Source organism: Rhinatrema bivittatum, chromosome 4, assembly GCF_901001135.1.
Source record: "Rhinatrema bivittatum chromosome 4, aRhiBiv1.1, whole genome shotgun sequence".
NCBI lineage: Eukaryota > Metazoa > Chordata > Amphibia > Gymnophiona > Rhinatrematidae > Rhinatrema > Rhinatrema bivittatum.
This window is the reverse complement of record NC_042618.1, coordinates 445,254,885-445,273,642: the sequence shown is the minus strand read 5'-3', so window position 1 is coordinate 445,273,642 and position 18,758 is coordinate 445,254,885. Positions and strand designations below refer to the sequence as shown.

Sequence of the window (18,758 nt, the reverse complement as noted above, 5' to 3'; positions counted from 1 at the left end):
CTTGTTTGAGGGGGGAGGGGGGAGGGGGGAGGATTAACAAAAGGTTTAATGCTCCTACTTTGCAATGGTCGTTACCTCACTGTGCCCTAAGTGGGGTTGAGTGGCAGGGAGTTAACCCTCCCACCTTCAATAGCTTTTTAATCTTGGCAAAAAAAAAAAAAAAAAAAGACTCATAGCTCAAAATCTGTCTTTGATTCTACAGTTATCTTTGCCAAAAAGCTGAGCAACAGGTCCTCATTTTGTCACTAGTCCTGAAAACAGGCAGGAAAAGAACGATCATGATTGATTCCTCCTAATGGCTCATTTTAAGTACCTTGAATCTAAAGGAATACTAATGTTTGCTTGAAACCAGGGGCAGGATGTGAGAAAGAACACAAGATCATTGAAAATGCATTCATTCCTAAACATCTATTCCTGACCAGTTGTAAAATACACCACAAATAAAATGGATTCATAGTAGTTTGCGATGTATAAAATCTTATCCAAAGCTTTCTCTGAAATCAAGGCTGCACGGTTCCTTTCTTCTGCTGATATTAATAAAAGAATGCTCTCTGCTCAGCATTACCCATGCTATTAAAATGTTACCATTATTAAATATTAACTTTCAACTTTATCTAACGCGTACTGAACCAAACAAAAAATACGGCTCTGACCTAGTTAATCAGTACTAGATAAAGGGGATGGTGGCATCCCATCTGTTAAGAAGCAATTTACAGTTTGTCATTGTAATTCACTTCAGATGAAAACTCAGTTGAGAGATGTGTGTGTATCGATCAACCAGATCCACCGTGCTCTCTCCGCTCCGATGCGGTAAGTGGCCGTGGTTGACGCTACTGATCACAATGGTGCCACGCACCCATGGCCTGCCCTCAGGCACCCGTCAATGTGCAAGCAGACAACGCTTCGTCCTTACCTCTAGGCTGCGGCAGTGATAAAGGGTAAGGGCGGGCACGAGGGGTCCGGTACACCCTGTCGAGGTAGTAGAAAAGGCAAAATGAAATTGAATTGAAGAAGCAGTGAGCGGGGCACAATGCTGAAACCTGATATATCTGTAGGCTGTCCAGGTTTGGTTTCTTTTTTTATTATTTTATTTTCATGCCACTTAACAGCAGTCGGCGAGAAAAGCTCATTGGCACAAGGATTCATGTTGGGCATATCAACAGCAGTAACATTAAGATCAAACTAATAAAGATAAGAATGGTAATTGAAAGCTAGTGCACAAATCAGTGCAGTACGCTATGTGTTTCAAGCCCCGTCGGGTAAAACTGATAAGATGTTTAGAAGGCTTGAAGGATTCAAGGCAAACATTTTAAGTATATATAAACGTGGTGACAGAAAACAAGAATTTCCCTCACAGACATTCAATATAAAGCAGCAAAAAACAGCCATTTGATGACAAAACTGAATGAGAGTGTTCCTCACTGCAGCTAGGAGGCTGGCACAGATTGTAAAATACAGAAATTTAATAGGATGAAGTAGCAGGAGGCAGTTACAGCACAAACAAATCTTTTTAATATCTGCATTGAGCAGGTTTGTTTCCTTTGTTAATTCCTGGAGGATCAGCTATCAAGATGTTTGGAGTTTATCCTGAGGAAGAAGCTGTAATGCAATGATCATGGTATTTAGATCTGATCACCTGAAATGCTGGATTTTTATAGCTACTGCTGCAGCAGAGGCAAGGAAGGGAAAAGAAATGCATCTTATGAGGATGTGGGAAGCATGAAGAAAAGTGACGTTTAGTGGACTGTTAGGTTATTGACTGGGTTTCAACAGGGTCCATAATCAGAGAGATCTGGCGAGCACTTTCTCCAAAGCTTCAAATACAGCTCAACAGCACGCTGCCAACTTTCAAAGACCCCACAACGACAGGCCCAACCAAGCAAATTAAAGGGCTACAGATATTTTATTGCTCAGCAACTTAGCTGGGTAGGTTGGAAGAAGACCAAAGAGCCATCTAGTCAAACTCTCTTCTTATTGCCTTGCAGCTATCTTTATGTGGTAATCCAAGGGAATGTAAATAAAAAAAAAACAAAACCGCTGTTCATCTGTAACCAATTTTGTACCATGGTGAAAACAATTTCCTTCCTAGGCTCCACACATGGCAATCAGCTTGGGGTGCATTTTCAGAACAGGCTGCATATCCGACTTAGCTGTCTAGACTTTGGCCAGCTAGGTCAAAGCTCATTTTTGGCCATAACCTAGTCCACTAGGGCTAGGTGTTTAAACTTAGCCAGATATAGCTGACTAAGTTGTTTCCCCGACACAACCAAAGACTCCCAGCCCTTCTTGTGACTAGATTTAGCCACTCAATGGCAGACAAGTTTAACCTCTAGGGATGTAGTCCCCCTACTCCATAATAAGGCAGCTAGATCCCTTTGAATATCAACTCCTTAAGTGTCTGGATCAGCATCTAAGAACATCACCATACCTAGTCCAAAAAAACATTTTGGCAGGTTTTCTGTTGAAGTTATTTATTTATTTATTTATTTAGTGTTGTCACCCTGAGTGATTCTAGCCATGGACAAAATATTCTATTATTTCAACAATAAATCTAAGTTATAAAGTTCAAGAAAGTCTAAAAAGTAACCCTACTGGGTCTCTAGCAAGAGAATTGCCCCATGTTAACATGGGGAATAGACACAGTAGTTTGTTGGGTTTCAGCTCCTCCATGCGGGAGGCTGTAGTGGTAGTGTCTCCTAACTATAAATCCAGTGCCACCATTTTGTGGTGTGGATTTCTGTTTATCCCTTACAGGAGGAAGGATGTCTCTGTTCCTGCTCCTGGTTCTGTTGTATTTATTTTTGAAAAAGGGTCTTTGGGCATCCAGGAAAAGACCTGGGTATGGAACAGGAGAAAGGTTGCCTTTTACCAACCTTAATCAAGCCAAGTTTTATCCCTTCTGATTTGCAGATGAAGGAATTTTTATCCATCCTCTCTCATTTTTTGTTATGTTTTCAAGCTAACTTTATTTTTTCAACATCTACCTGAATTTCTCAGGATTCAGGGACTCAGTGCTTAACACTCACAAGGTATTTGGAGTGTCTCACTGAGAGAGATCCAGCGAACTCTTGGAAGTTCTGCAGAAAATGAATTACCATTCATTCCTGGAGGATTGGATGTTAGTGAAGACCAGTGATACCCTCCAGGTACCAACAAAGACAGTATGGAGAAAGGATAACAAGTAATAAGTATATTCTGCCACCGCTGAACAAAGATATGAACAACTGGACTTTATGCCAACAAAACTGTTGTTTTAATATTCTATTCCCTAACTTTCTAGGAGGAGGCTTTAAAACTATCAATAGCAATTTAAAGGATCAGGAATAAAAGAATAAATTGGCTCCAAGACAAGAACTAATTAATTGGAAATATAAACTCACAAATTTATCGGAAACTAACAGTGTAAATGGATGGTATGTGAATAAGAATTTATAAAAGAAGAGTTTCATCAATTTTCCATCTTAAGAAGAACATAAGAAAATGCCATACTGGGTCAGACAAAGGGTCCATCAAGCCCAGCATCCTGTTTCCAACAGTGGCCAATCCAGGCCATAAGAACCTGGCAAGTACCCAAAAACTTAGTCTATTCCATGTTACCATTGCTAATGGCAGTGGCTATTCTCCAAGTGAACTTAATAGCAGGTAATGGACTTCTCCTCCAAGAACTTATCCAATCCTTTTTTAAACACAGCTACACCAACTGCACTAACCACATCCTCTGGCAACAAATTCCAGAGTTTAATTGTGCATTGAGTAAAAAAGAACTTTCTCCGATTAGTTTTAAATGTGCCCCATGCTAACTTCATGGAGTGCCCCCTAGTCTTTCTACTATCCAAAATAGTAAATAACCGATTCACATCTACCCGTTCTAGACCTCTCATGATTTTAAACATCTCTATCATATCCCCCCTCAGTCGTCTCTTCTCCAAGCTGAAAAGTCCTAACCTCTTTAGTCTTTCCTCATAGGGGAACTGTTCCATTCCCCTTATCATTTTGGTCGCCCTTCTCTGTACCTTCTCCATTGCAATTATATCCTTTTTGAGATGTGGCGGCCAGAATTGTACACAGTATTCAAGGTGCGGTCTAATTATTGAGAGATACAGAGGCATTATGACATTTTCCATTTTATTCACCATTCCCTTTCTAATAATTCCCAACATTCTATTTGCTTTTTTGACTACCACAGCACACTGAACCGATGATTTCAATGTGTTATCCACTATGACACCTAGATCTCTTTCTTGGGTTGTAGCACCTAATATGGAACCCAACATTGTATAATTATAGCATTGGTTATTTTTCCCTATATGCATCACCTTGCACTTATCCACATTAAATTTCATCTGCCATTTGGATGCCCAATTTTCCAGTCTCACAAGGTCTTCCTGCAATTTATCACAATCTGCTTGTGATTTAACTACTCTGAACAATTTTGTGTCATCTGCAAATTTGATTATCTCACTCGTATTTCTTTCCAGATCATTTATAAATATATTGAAAAGTAAGTGTCCTAATACAGATCCCTGAGGCACTCCACTGCCCACTCCCTTCCACTGAGAAAATTGTCCATTTAATCCTACTCTCTGTTTCCTGTCTTTTAGCCAGTTTGCAATCCACGAAAGGACATCGCCACCTATCCCATGACTTTTTACTTTTCCTAGAAGCCTCTCATGAGGAACTTTGTCAAACGCCTTCTGAAAATCCAAGTATACTATATCTACCGGTTCACCTTTATCCACATGTTTATTAACTCCTTCTAAAAAGTGAAGCAGATTTGTGAGGCAAGACTTGCCCTGGGTAAAGCCATGCTGACTTTGTTAAGTAAAGTTGGAAATCACTTTCTGCTTCCAGCGTAATTATTACTGTTGAATACCAAAAAAGACTGTAATGGGTAAAATATGAATTGAACAATGCTCAGAGTCTTGGAGATATTCTTTAACCCTCCTCCCCACCCCAACAAGGAATCTTGGACTCAGAGGGGCTTAATGCTAGAAAGGTCACTTTGAGCCATCAGAAGCCTGAGGATTTAAAGACGCCTCTTGATGTCCTGTTATGGGATATCAGCCCCGGGGTGATACATGGAAGGCATTTTTTTCATTACAAAGTTAAAATAAAGCAAAATAGAGTGTATTTTTCATGGCAAAGATGTAGAAAATAGTACTATTTTACAGTTTTGTTTGCAGAATTCCTCACAAATCTTAACTTAAACTTGGGAATTTGCATAAAAGCAGGCATGTATAGATCTTGTTTGTGCAGTACTTACTCGGAAAGATAACTATGGTAGTTTTACACCAAGCCCTCTTCAGTAGCCGTTATTCACTGCTTTCAAATCGTTATTGGAAACAAATTTAGATGGCACTGTTGTCAAGAGAAGATTATTTTCAAACATGTTTTCCTTTCCATAGAGCATTTATGAGGTGAGATGATCAAGCTACCCCCTAGTAAAAAAATGTCATGAAACATTTTTGCTTTTATCAAAGTAGGTAGTCAATAATTTTTTGAAGGTGTAAATAAACATGCAAATAAAGGTGAGCCAGTTGATGTATTGTATTTGGATTTTTAGAAGGTATTTGTCAAAGTCCCCCATGAGAGACTCCTCAAGAAATTGCAAAGTCATGAGATAGGAGGCAATGTACTATTAGGGGCTGATAACTGGTTAAAAGGACAGAAACAGAGGGTAGGATTAAATGGTCAGTTTTCCATATGGAGAAAGGTCATTAGTGGAATTCCACAGGGATCAGTATTGGGACCTGTGCTGTTTAACATATTCATAAACGATCTGGAAAAGGGAAAGACGAGCAAGGTGATCAAATCTGCAGATGACACAAACTTAATGAAAGTTGTTAAATGACAGCAGCTTGCAAGGAATTGCAGAAGGACCTGTGAGACTGTTAGCCCGGCTGGCCGCGGGGTAGGCCTGTGACAGACTGCACTCACCAACTGGCCCCAGGTCCTGAAGGAGCGCCGACGCTGCTGGCACGTCACCATCGCTCTTCTGTCGACATTCCGCCAGGCGCACGCACATGGCGCGCACCCACTGTTAAAGGCCCCGTGGTGGGAAAGGAGCAGAGGTGCCAGGAGATGATGGCAGCGTCGGCAGGGGATTTAAACTCCAGCCACGCTTCCAGCCGGCGCCTCAGCAATGGGTCTCCTGCCTAGTGCAGTGCATGTTTCTCCTGCATTCCTGTTCCAGCGATCCTGCTCCTGCTTCACCTCGTCCTGCCTTGCCCAGCCTGCCTCTTCCAGCATTGCCTCGTCCAGCTTGTCTTGTCCTGCCTTGCCTTGCCTAGCCTTGCCAGTGTTTTCTCACCAGTGTTTTCTCACCTGTCCTCATCCTTTCATCAACCTGATCTCTGGTACTGAACTCTTGCTTCAGACTTGGACCTGAATACGCTTGCCTGCCACCTGCCCCGACCCTTGGCCTCTTCTCAGTATCCACTGTCTGCTGCCTGTTCTGACCCCAGCATGTTCTTGACTCTTGCTCATCCTACTGCCTTAGGAACCCACCTAGGTCCTGCCAGCCATCAGAACCCAAGGGCTCAATCTGAGGGGTAGGTGGCTGGTATATGTAAAGTTCCAGTCTGTTCCGCTTCAGGGCGGGTTCGCCAGCTGTTGGCGTAGGACTTGTAGGTTCGCCTACAAGGCTGTGTCAACTACGCTGTAGCACCAAGGGCTCATACCCAACACCGCTCATCACAGAGACAAGGAAACTGGGCAACTGCATGACAGATGAAATTTAATGTGGAAAAGTGCAAAGTGATGCACATAGGGAAAAATATTCCTAAGTATGGGAGTTCTGTATCGGGAGTCACTACCCAGGAAAAGGACTTTGGAGTCTTTGTGGGCAATACATTGAAAGCCTCTGCTCCATGCATGGCAGTGGTCAAAACAGCAAATAGAATGTTAGGAATGATCCAAAAAGGAATGGACAATAAAACAGAAAATAATATCGTACTGCCTGTTGTGGTTCTGGCCGCGAGCACCACGGCCAGGCCCTTACCTCCGGGCTCCCGGATTGGCTCCCACTTCCAGAGGCCTGGTTTGTGGCCTGGTTGGCGGTGTCCCCACTGGGGCTGCGCCGCTGTGAGGTCTCCTCTGGACGCCCGGCTCCTAGGCGCGCGCGCCACTTGGGCGCTTTTCTAGGCTGTTTCCCGCCAGTGGTGACTCCGCCCAACTCCTGAAGTCAGACGCTGCAGCCTTGATAAGCCAGCCGCGGTCATCCAGTCTTTGCCTTGCAACGGGTTTGCCTCCCGGTTTCCTGTTGCACTGTGCCCCGGAGTGACTCGCCTTGCTTCGTCGCTCCGTTCCTGCTACAGTACCTGCCTGGTTCCTGCCTGTCTGCCACAGTACCTGCTTGGTTCCTGCTTGCCTGCTACAGTACCTGCCTGGTTCCTGCTTGCCTGCTACAGTACCTGCCTGGTTCCAGTACCCGAATCGTGCTACAGTTCCTGCCTGGTTCCAGTACCCGAGCCCAGTTACAGTATTGCTACTGTCCTAGTCTGGTTCCAGTTACCTGTCCTGATCCACAACCTGCCTAAGTCCCAGCGGCCGGGCTCCTACGGGCTCCTCCCGGGGGAGTACCAGCTTCCAGGGTGAAGAGCATCTACGTCCTGCCTGAACATCTGCCTCCCGGCCTGCTATTCACTAGAGACATTGTCCACCTTTCCCAGTCTCCAGCAGGTCGGCCCAAGGGTCCACCAAACAGAGACTCCCACAACACTGCCTCTGGATCGAGCCATGTTGTGACCCCTACTTGAGTTTTGTGTGCAGTTCTGGTCACCCCCTTCTCAAGAAAGATATAACAGAACTAAAAAAGGTGCAGAGGAGGGTGACAAAAATGATAAAGAAGGTGAAACTTCTTTCCTATGATGACAGACTACACAGGCCAGGGCTCTTCACCTTGGAAAAGAGATGACTGTGAGGGGACGTGATAGAAGTTTATAAAATCACGAGTGGGGTGGTACGGGTAAATAAAGGATGGGTTTTTTTTAACCCATTCAAATAAATACTTAAACAAACGGACACTCTGTGAAACTAACAATTAGCAGATTCAAAGCAAATTGTAGAAAGTACTTTTTCACTCAGCGCACTGTCAATTTGTGGAATCTATGATAAAGGAGATGGAAATGATTCCCCTATGAGGAAAGTCTGAAAAGGTTAGGGTTCTTCAGCTTGAAGAAGAGACAGCTGAGGAGAGATATGATAGAGGTCTATAAAATAATGGCTGGAGTGGACCAGGTAAATGTGAATTGGTTGTTTACTTTTTCAAAAAGTATAAAGACTAAGGGACATGGAATGCAGTTTCTAGGTGAAATATTAAGACAAATAGAAGAAAATATTGTTTTACTCAATGCATAATTAAACTCTGGGATCTGTTGCCAGAGGATGTGGTGAAAGCTGTTAGTATAGCTGGGTTTTAAGTGGTTTGGACAGGTTCCTGGAAAAAAAAAGTCCATAAACCATTATTATCATGGACTTGCAGAAATCCACCGCTTATCTCTGTGATAAGCAGCATGGAATCTATCAACCTTTTGAGATCCTGTCAAGTACTTATGGTCTGGATTGGAAACAGGATACTGGGCTTGATAGACTTTTGGTCTGACCCAGTATGGCAAATCTTATGTTCTTATCTTCTTAACTAGCATAGTGGCATTTAAAAGAAGTTCAGACAAGTTCCTGGAGGAAAGGTCAATAACACATTATTAGCCAAGTAGACTAAAAATAGCTATTCCTATCCCTAGAAGGAGTAGGAGGAATTAGACTACTTTATGGGATCTCTCAGGTATTTGCAACCTGGAATGGCCACTGTCAGAGGCAGGATGCTAACCTTGATGGACCATGGTCTGATCCAGCACGGGAATTCTTATGTTCTTAGATGTACTCCATTTAAGGTTCCCATTCTGTATTGACTTCAGCAAAATCAAGAACTGTTTCTTCTGCTTTTAACTAGCATATGGAGGGAATACTATTGAAAATCTTGCTTTCCGCCTCTGTATTTGATTAAACAAGCCACAGAGGGGCTACATGTATGTATGTATATATGTATGTGTATACCTGTGATGGTGGGGTAGAGACCATGTCATTTCCAAAACAGTTCATGTTGCGTTAGAAAAACCTGAGTATGGACAAAGCCATAGGGCCAGATAGATATTAAGGGAACTCAAATAAGTGCTGATGGGTCCACCATTCAGTAGATCTCTGGAGACAGGTGTGATTCTGTAGGACTGGAGAAAGGTGGATTTAATACCTCATTGTGATAGTTTCTGTGGCTTTAGAGGTGGGAAAATTTGAAGAAATTTTGTTTTCAAAGTAATAAGGCTTTTGACAGAGAGTTAATATATATAATTATGTGTACAATTTTATTGTGAGTATATACCCTATAATAGGTGGGTGCCAGGGAGGATTAGTTAGCATATATATATATATATATATATATATATATATATATATATATATATATATATATATAATTTTCTCTGTGTGTGTAGAAATAGATAGATAGATAGATTTTCTACACACACAGAGAAAATTTAATTATAAGTGATTCACAAGTTGTCTTAGTGCTGTGTCTTTGTTCTCAGAGAGAAATATGCTTAGTGTTATATCATGTAAAAGACCCTATTTAATTAAGACTGTTTCCATAGGCACAGATTGTGGAATATTCCTTTTTTTTTTAATAAGGCCCAAAGAGTGGTAAGTCTTATGAAAGCTTGTATGTTCTTTTTTAAGTGGAAGCTTTTGAGAGACTCAGCAGTAGTGATTAAAACTCAGACTTGTTGGTTGCACAGATGAAGGAAGCGTTCACATCATAGTATTGCAGTAATATAATAGATGATGGCAGATAAAGGGCAATTGGCCCATCCAGTCTGCCCAGTTATTTTGGTCTACACTGCTAAGGATATATCCTAGTTGCCAGTCGCAGAAGCTTGACCACTTGTAGGAAATTGCTCCTTATCTAAGTCAGGTTTTGCTCTCTTCTCCTTTCCTTCTTTCCACCCTGGAGAAATGGGCATGCAAGTTACATCCAGCCTCCTCTCCTGCATGTCTTACCAACAAGCTTTAGTAGGGTATTGTAAGAGCCCTGCTATGCCCTTTTAATGTTCTGAAATTCATATAGGCAGAATGCCAGTGCTAGGACCAAGCCATTTGGTGCTCAGCTCCCCAATATGGGCTGCAGCCATGGCAATGGGTCTCCACTATAAACAGCAGAGCCTGCTGTATGCAGTGTGGATTTAAATTTCATTTTGGAGAAGGCAGAGGCATTTTGCTTAAGTTCCTATTTCTTTTCCCTTTTTATTTTTTCTGTTGGGGGAAGATTTTTATCCACCTTTCCCCTGTTTTATGGACTTTAGGTACTGGTTCAATTTTTGTTTTGATCATCTAAGTTCTTTAAGCTGGTGAATTCAAAACTACAACCACAGAGTTGTTAGATGAACCTGGAACATTCCCTCAGTGTTCCTGTAGTAGGAGGGAAAAGTAGAGAAGAAAAGTGGTACCCATCTGGTGTTAACAATTTGAAATATTACCAATATATTTTTGGAAGAAGAGTGTAAGGTGCCATTCAGGTACCAAAAGTGTTGGAAAGGTTTTGAGAAACTGCAGACATCTAAAGTAAGGTATGAGAAAATTGGGAATAGAGTTAGTGTAACCACTAATGAACCCAAGCAGACCAGCCTAGGGCTGGAGGGAAGCTTCCTGTAATGGTAGCTTCAAACTCTTACCAAAGAGTTTCTCTGTTTCCATCTGCTGTGATACCTTTGTATTTTTAGATCTGTCCCAGGTGCTGGCCAGAGCCTTCACAGACTTAGAGGGTTCTGTCTTGTAGAGAACGTGAAGAAAGAGAGGATTTTTTTTTTTAACTTTAAGAGAGTTGGCTATTTAACTTTAAGAGAGTTGACTATCTCTCCATATTTATTCCCTTTAGTTAAATATTTTATTCCTATTTATCATTAATTAGTTGTATTATCTTTATTGTATTTTTCAGTTTCATATTTGTCTTCTCAGTTTCAGTTGTAAAGCACTGTTGCTATCCTTCATGTTAATTGTGAACCGATGCGATGTTACTAAACGAATGTCGGTATAGAAAATCATGCAAATAAATAAAAAATACATTTTTTTGGACCAGTTCCAGCACAGAAGGGTAACCCCCCGCCTGAGGGGATTGGATCTTGGTTCCTGAGCTCAGAGTCATCAGGATCCAGAGTACTGCATCACTCTCCACCCAGAGTGCAGTGTATGTTGTGGAGCGCTAGGAGAGCGATCCCACTTCCTGAGAGAGGTGTGTCCTTGGGCCGCGGCTCGACACCAGAGGATTCCGAAGAGGGCCGCGGGAGGCGTGGCATGCCCGAGCATGGGTAGGACGGAAGCAAGACTGGAGTGATGACCAGGCGACAGGCCCTCCTCCGGACCTGCATGCTTCGGAAGACCCAACAATGCAATGTTGGTCTTGTGAACAGTCCTCCGACCATTCCCAGCCCTTTCGGACCTGCCGCAGGGTACGGCATGAAGCGGCAGGCCCGATGGAGGCCAGGACAGCGAAGACTGGAACATAGATTCAGACGAGACTCAGAAGCAGGGTACTGGAAGTGTAGACGTAGACTCAGAAGCAGTGAACTGGGAGTGCAGATGTAGACTCAGAAGCAAGGTACTGGGAGTGCAGACGTAGACTCAGAAGTAAGGTACTGGACGTGCTGACGTAGACTCAGACGTAAGGTACTGGAGGTCGATTCAAAGGTGCGGTACTGAAGATACTGAAGTAGGTTCAGAAGCGAGGTACTGTAGATGCAGAGGTAGATTCAGAAGCGAGGTACTGAAGATACTGAGGTAGGTTCAGAAGCGAGATACTGTAGATGCAGATGTAGACTCAGGAACAAGGACTGAAGGAAGACTTGAGCACAGTCCCTCAGGGTACCCGGCTTAGACCACTCCTGGGACTGAGACACGAGCCACCCTGTCCCACGCGTCCCGGACACTGCCTTGGAGGGCAGGTCACGGACCACGCAGAGAACGGGAAAATGCAGGAGAGAACCAGGCGATGCGAACTCCGATGCTGGGATACTGACATCCGAAGCCCTGACGGCTGGCAGGACAGAAGCTCCAAAGCGCAGGGACGAATCCCACCTGTTGGCCCCTCCAGGGCCCAACAGGCCAGAAGGCTCAGGAGCCAGACAGAGACGAAGGGCAGCACATATAGGACTGGATCAGGAACTGGATCTGGCACCGACATCAAGGAAACAGAATCAGGAACAAGGACTTCTCAGGGATTTAGAAATGAGGTACATGGCTTGCATCACAGATGGCCCTAACCAGCCCTCCCCGAGGGTTGGTCACGGACCACGGCGTGGCTTGCCGCGAGGTACCAGGACATTGGAGAACACAGGATCAAGGTGCTAGCTTTCAGGAGATTCAAGACAAGGTATTTAGCTTTCAGGCAAGTTTCAGGATCAAGGTACAAGGCTTGTAATATCTGGACTGGATCATGGATACCGGATAGGGATCGGACCTCAAGGCAGGAACAGGAACAAGCGAACATCAGGACTGGAACAACTGAAGACATCAGGACTGGAACAATTGGACAAGAAGCTTCAACAGAAAATATGGAACACTGGACCTTGCAGAAGGCTGGAACACAAGGCAGCTCCTGGAACGAGGAACTCAGGAGTGAACAACTCCTTGCGAAGGCAACGACAGACTGGACGCGGAATCCTTTTGAAGAGCTGAGGTGGACAATGCCCAGGGAGGAGCCAGCAGGGGCCACACCTGGCTGGCGTTTGAAGAATAGACGGGAGGCGCGCGCTCGCGCCCTAGGAAGCTGGAGAGAGCTGGGTCGTTGGTGGCGTTCCCAGCCACGTGGAGGAGCCATGGAGAACCAGAGGAACGTCGGGGCAGCCCTGCCCTGCAGCTGGAGAAATGGCAGGGCTGCTGGGACGGCTCCCGGCCACGACAACCGAAGCAGGTAAGCAGAAACGGTGAGCTGGCTGCAGGCACCGGCAAGGACCCCGGGAGCGGCAGAGCACGCCGGGGACGGCCCGGAGAGACAGCGGGGGTCCCGACCACGAGGGAGCGCTCGTGGCGGGTCGGCCCCGCTGCAAGCGGCAAAAGACAGCCGGAGAGGAGCCCGGACTGCAGCGAGGGGCTGCCGCGGCAGCGTCAGCAGCCCGGCTGGGCCGCGAAAAGGTGAGGGCCTGCCCGCGCTCCTCGCGGGCAGGACCGTAACAGTGTATGATGTCCCAGGTGTAAGAACTGTTGTGAGAGTTTTTTGTTTCCTCGAGAAGGAGGAGATATTTTTCCACCACCATCTCCCTGCCTATCTTTTGGAGAACTGGGTTTTTCTTTCCTGTCACTGGGAAGGTACTTTGGACACTGATTCACATTTGGAGATGGATAAAGAGACTGTAATACTGGGAGCTTTCATTCTTTTGTTCCTGAGGATGATTTTCACAGTTCTTTCTGGGATATTCTTCTTTAAGTTTCAGTAAACTTGCTTCTTTTGAACACCACTCCCACTCTCCTGCCTGTTTTGTTACCTCCTGATTGAGAACTGGCAACGACACCTACAGGAGTCAGTACTGCCAAAGGTGTGATTAGAGGTCTAAGGAGACTGTGTTGGGTTCTCACCCCCAAAAACCTAGGACCCTCGAAGTTTGCCCTCCTCCCCACCGGCTTCCCACGTGCCAACTACTGCAAAGAAGCTGTGAGAAGAATAAAAAGGTCCAGCATAGAGAGTGTGGCTCTGAAACTGTGTGACCCCTGTATTAGGAACCTCCAACCAAGAGGGGGGTTACACTTGCAAACTACCCCTTGTAAATGGGAAAGGATCTGGATGGGAAACTACTTGAAGAGAATCACAGAGCCACAAAGATATACAGAAAAACCTGTATTTTATGTAAAGAGCTGTTTGCCATTTAGGGCCTCATTTTCTAAAGTATCGCAGGCCTGAGATACTTTAGGTAATGAGGGGCAGGGGGTCGACCCGGGGAGGGCGGTCCTGCGCTAGCCGGTTTCGCACCCAATAGCGCCACCATAGAAGGTGTAGCTATTGGGCGCGGCCTTACCTTTTCGTCGTGCGTGGCGTCTTCGAGGAGTCGGCCTCGGTGACGCCCCGACTCCTCCTCTTCCGGGGCCAACTCCGCCCCCATCTTGGTATCGCGTTCGATCCGTCTAGGAAAATGAGGCCCTTGGTCTTGTTAATGATGTTCACTTTACGCTTGAATCAACTGCAGTAAAGTTATGTCGGAACTACAGTTTGGCCTCCAGCATGATTTATATAATTTGTAATAGAGACTGCAAACGGACAATGCCAGGGACTAGGAGACAATGCTCCCCTCCTACAGGGAATCCTGGGACACAGTGGGTTTGTAGATGATGAGTTCAAGAAGACATTTTACATCCCTGTGTTGAATGATGGGCCCTTGGACTCCCAGAGAGAGAGAGAGAGAGAGAGTCCTTAGATCAGGGTCTAAACTTTGTAATCATCTAAACAGCTACAATAACCTTGACCATAAAACAGGACAGTCAAAGTTGTAATCATCTCTCTAAATCTTTGTTTATTCAATTATTACATTATAATAGCTGGACCGCACTACCAAGTATAAAATTCTAACATCATATACCCCTGTGATGTTGTAATAAAAACTAAAGAAAACAAAAAAGGCAAAAAGGTTAAGAAAAAAGAAAGTTAGAAAAAGAGACAGAAAAAGGAAACAAAAAGCAAACCATAGAAATCCTTTTTGTCAGAATAACATTTGTACATTATGTCACCGTGTCACTTAATGCACAACTCATAAACATGTGGATGTCTTATTATCCAAAAAAGGACCATGCCAACCTATATGTAATAATATTATTGATACTATGTATCCACCCCAAGACTCAAGTAATCTAATTTCAATCTTATGTTGCAAACTGTTCTATAAATAATAGCAACTGTTACAATGTAGACTGGTCCTAGTCTATGAATTAAGAATCACTTTCTTTGTCCAGCTACACACTGCAAGTCTCAAGCCCTTAAACAGCAGTTAGTCCAAGCGACACTACAGCTTCTTCTCTAAGCTGCTGTGTTGCTGACATTGAAAATACAAAATTCCACAGGACCCATGTACAAATCACAAGTACTTCAACAAATTCACACGACGTTGTCGCTTCCCCTCTGGCCGCTGTGCTAATGATGTTAGGAAAGCACAATTACACAGGATTTAAAAGCGCCAAATCTGGTATCGCAAAGATGTTAAGAAAGAAAGAAAGCTCCGCGGGACCCCTGTGCAAGTCACACACACACTTGAGCGGCAACAAACCCAAGCGACACTGAGGCGTTCCGCTGTGTCGCTGATAATATTAAAAAACTAAGCTCTTTGTGTTGCTTGCGTTTCTGAACCCAATGCTTGAGCACATATCAAAGGTGAGGGTTCCAGGGGAAATGCACCCTGCGACGCTGTCACGTGCTGTCACGTGCTCATTCCGCCGCACTGTTTGCCTTTTAAATTCCAGTGTCAGCACAAGCCTGACGCCGCAGTGTTTCCACAGACTGCCTGCCTGCATCAGGGGACAGTGTCAACGTACTGAGAATACAAAATAACAAATGCAACTTTATTCTATTAATATTACAGATTATAGCAGATCATCTAAACAGTTACCAAAACTAGAGAAGGGGTTGCCCCAAAAACTAATGAGGCTGTTGACTGAACTTCCAGCTACCTAGGCCCCCCCCCCCCAATCTTATCAGATGATGCCTGGTCCCCATCAGCCGACTGTCATTGACTCCTTTGGCTTCTGGCGAGTTGTAGCCTGCTGTTTGCAACCAGACAACCCTTTAGCTTACAGTGTTGCTAGGTCATGCTCCCTTCCTTTTATTATTGGAGCTGTCAGTTAAAAGGGCATACACCAGGGCTTGTTGATGTCCAAAGCCTTTGAATGAAAAAGAAAAAAAAAAAAAGGAGAAAATATAAATGAAAGAAGCAGCTTTCATCTGGGACGTGCAATTTCTAATTGAAATTGGTGCTGTCACCAGTCCTAGTCACAGTGAACCAATTAATAAACCCTGAACCATATTCACTGCAAAACATCCAGTCACTTCTGAGACTGTGCACTTTACATCTTTAAGAGTTTTATAAATGAAAACACCCAACTACCAGGTCTGTGATATCTGAGTCAAGGCAGAAAAGAAGCTATGGCCTTGTTTCCTTTTATACTTTCGCAGATTTTTAATTGACCTTCTAGCCTGATTTTTAAACTTTCTTCTTTATTTATTTATTTATTTTGTAGCTGTTCATCATCTGCTGCAAATTCAATTACAACTTCCTTTGGGGCATTTCTCCATTTCTTGTCCTGGACCCTGTATTCACAGCAATTTTAGACTATTAGTCTTGGTTAAAAAAAAATGTGTTTGGGGAAGTTTACTTGAGAGATGTACAACACAAACAAATGAGATATGGGGTGAATTTTCAAAGAATTGTGTACATAAAAATTAACATATCCGCATGTAAGTAGCATGCGGCAGCCAGGGCGCTTAGTGGGATAAGTAGATTTGAGCATGTAACACCAATATTAAAGGAATTACATTGGTTACCAGTGAAAAGCTGCTCACATTTTAAATTACTAGTATTAAAACAGAACCTTTTATACTCTGAATATCCTTGTGATGTAGTTAAAAAAAACTGGAGAGGTACGAGTCAAGAACTGGATTGTTAAAAATGCCTCCACTTCGCGACTATAGATCAGAAATGACTGGGAGAAGGTCTTTTACTTACACAAAGCTCACATTATGGAATGCTCTTCTGAGTGTGTTGAGGCAGGAGACAGATGTAAAGACGTTTCCGAAATGTTTGAAATCATTTTTTGTTTAAAAATGCTTTAAGGTATTGATTTGAGAATTAAAAAATGACTTTTGTTTTATGTTTTAAATCATGTACGGTACATTGTATGAATAATATTATGAATGTAGTGTTTTGTAACCCATGCTGAACAATGTAAAAGATGTAGTGGGACATAAGATTTTAAAATAAATAATAAATATATAAATAAGCATTTTTCCCATAGACACAAAATGGGAGAAAACCTTTAGTAAATAAAGGGGGTCATTTTCTATAGCTTTCGCACGCGATGGCTAGATGGGGGCGGAGTCGGCACCAGAAGGGGAGGAGTTGGGGCGGCACCGGGGCGGACACGGCGAAGACATCGCTGACAGCGAAAAGGTAAGGCCCCTTATCACTGTGGTGGTGCGATCGCTGCCGGCTTTCGCAGGCCCTCCCCCCACTTCACCCCCGGTACCGCGCGATTCACTAAGGCCTGCGATTTTAGAAAATCCAGGCCAAAGTTTGGCAATGGTGAAGGCATTCAACCTCTGAAAGCCATCCGTTTTCCTAAGTAAAATGAGTTGTGGTTTATTCTAGTACTTACTAAAAAAAAAAACCAATAAAAAAAAATCCTTTCCATATGTAACTCCCTCTTTGAATGACTCTCAGAATGCAGGGATACACAACAGTCCCTCGAGATATTCTGTCTCCCGAAATCTCCCTTGTCTTCTCTCAGCTTGCCCAGTACTTTCACAGCGGACCACCAGAGGGCCAGGGTGCTTCTGGCAGGCAGGAGGACAAGCTTCTGGGGCCCCAGGCTCCACTCCTTGTCTCAGCTGACATGGCCTTGAACTCGAAGTAGCAGGCTGGACACTTGACATGGAATTCAAATAAAACTTTCCTGTAACTTAGAAACTTGAAATCTCTTGCTACAATACAAAGGAAAGCTCCCAAAATGCCTTAGTCTTTTCGAAGTCCAAACATTGAGTCAATGTCCCTTCCTGGTGACAGCTGGATAGAAATTGGTGGTAAAAAGGTTTTCCCACCAAAAATAAACACAAACTCTTTAAAATCGATTGTCTCCTCTGGGCAACTGCAGGCTCCACTTAGACTGGTAGCAGGGCCGAGCAGCACTCTCAGGCAGGGGTGACTTCCCTTCCGAGCTGGAGCAAGTCAAAGGAAAAAACATCTCTTTCAAAAAGTTAAAAAAAAAACACTTTTTGCCCTGGTTTAGATGTAAACATTCATGGAATCACAATTGTCTTTGGAGTATCTGAAGATCTGCCTTATGTTCAAATACTTCTAACTGTTCAAATCTGCAAAACATTTGCAAAAAAATATTAAACAATCCATGTAAACCCAGGCTCCTTTTTTTAAAACCAAGTCAGGTTGGAACCACGGCAAAGTTGAATCTGAATATTTAGATATCTAAACCCTTATTTTAAAATAAACTCTGAATTGATGTTATACACAGCTACTGATGAATATGCGAGTTAGCAACTAAGGGGTAAGTTTTCAAACAAGCCCTTAGCACTTCACTTAGATGCCGTTGCATTGCACGGCCCATGGGCTAATCCCACGGCCCAGAGGGCAGTGCCCTCACCTTTCAGCTAGACCCCCACTAACCTCTGAAGCCGCCAACCTCACCCGTCAACACAGCAATATGCCACCGGCCCAACCAGTCATACCACTACAGACGCCATCCTTACACGCAGCTGGTTGCCACCATCCTTAAGAGCTACACCTCTTGCCTTTATTTAAAGGGCCCATGGCGGAAAATCCCCTGTGGTGCCTGTTGATGACAGCTGCTCTAGGCCCTATAAAATGGCAATGCTCTGGGTCCAACGTGCCTTGGCAATAGGTCTCTACTGCTAGGAGTGTGAGTTGCTTCAGCGATCTCCATCTGTTCCATTTCCCTGTGTCTTCATCACCGGTTCCAGTTCTTGTGTCTTCTAACTCCCATTCTCT

The 18,758-nt window shown here is 43.9% G+C and overlaps 1 long non-coding RNA gene across 1 annotated transcript in view; it reads left to right on the top strand.

Moving 5' to 3' along the window:
• The first annotated feature begins 746 nt into the window (after window positions 1-746).
• Window positions 747-18,758, top strand: part of LOC115091360 — a 79,942-nt gene continuing 61,930 nt past the window's right edge. Inside the window, exon 1 of the long non-coding RNA XR_003856680.1 lies at window positions 747-810. This is a non-coding gene — a long non-coding RNA (uncharacterized LOC115091360). The remainder of the gene's footprint in view (window positions 811-18,758) is intronic.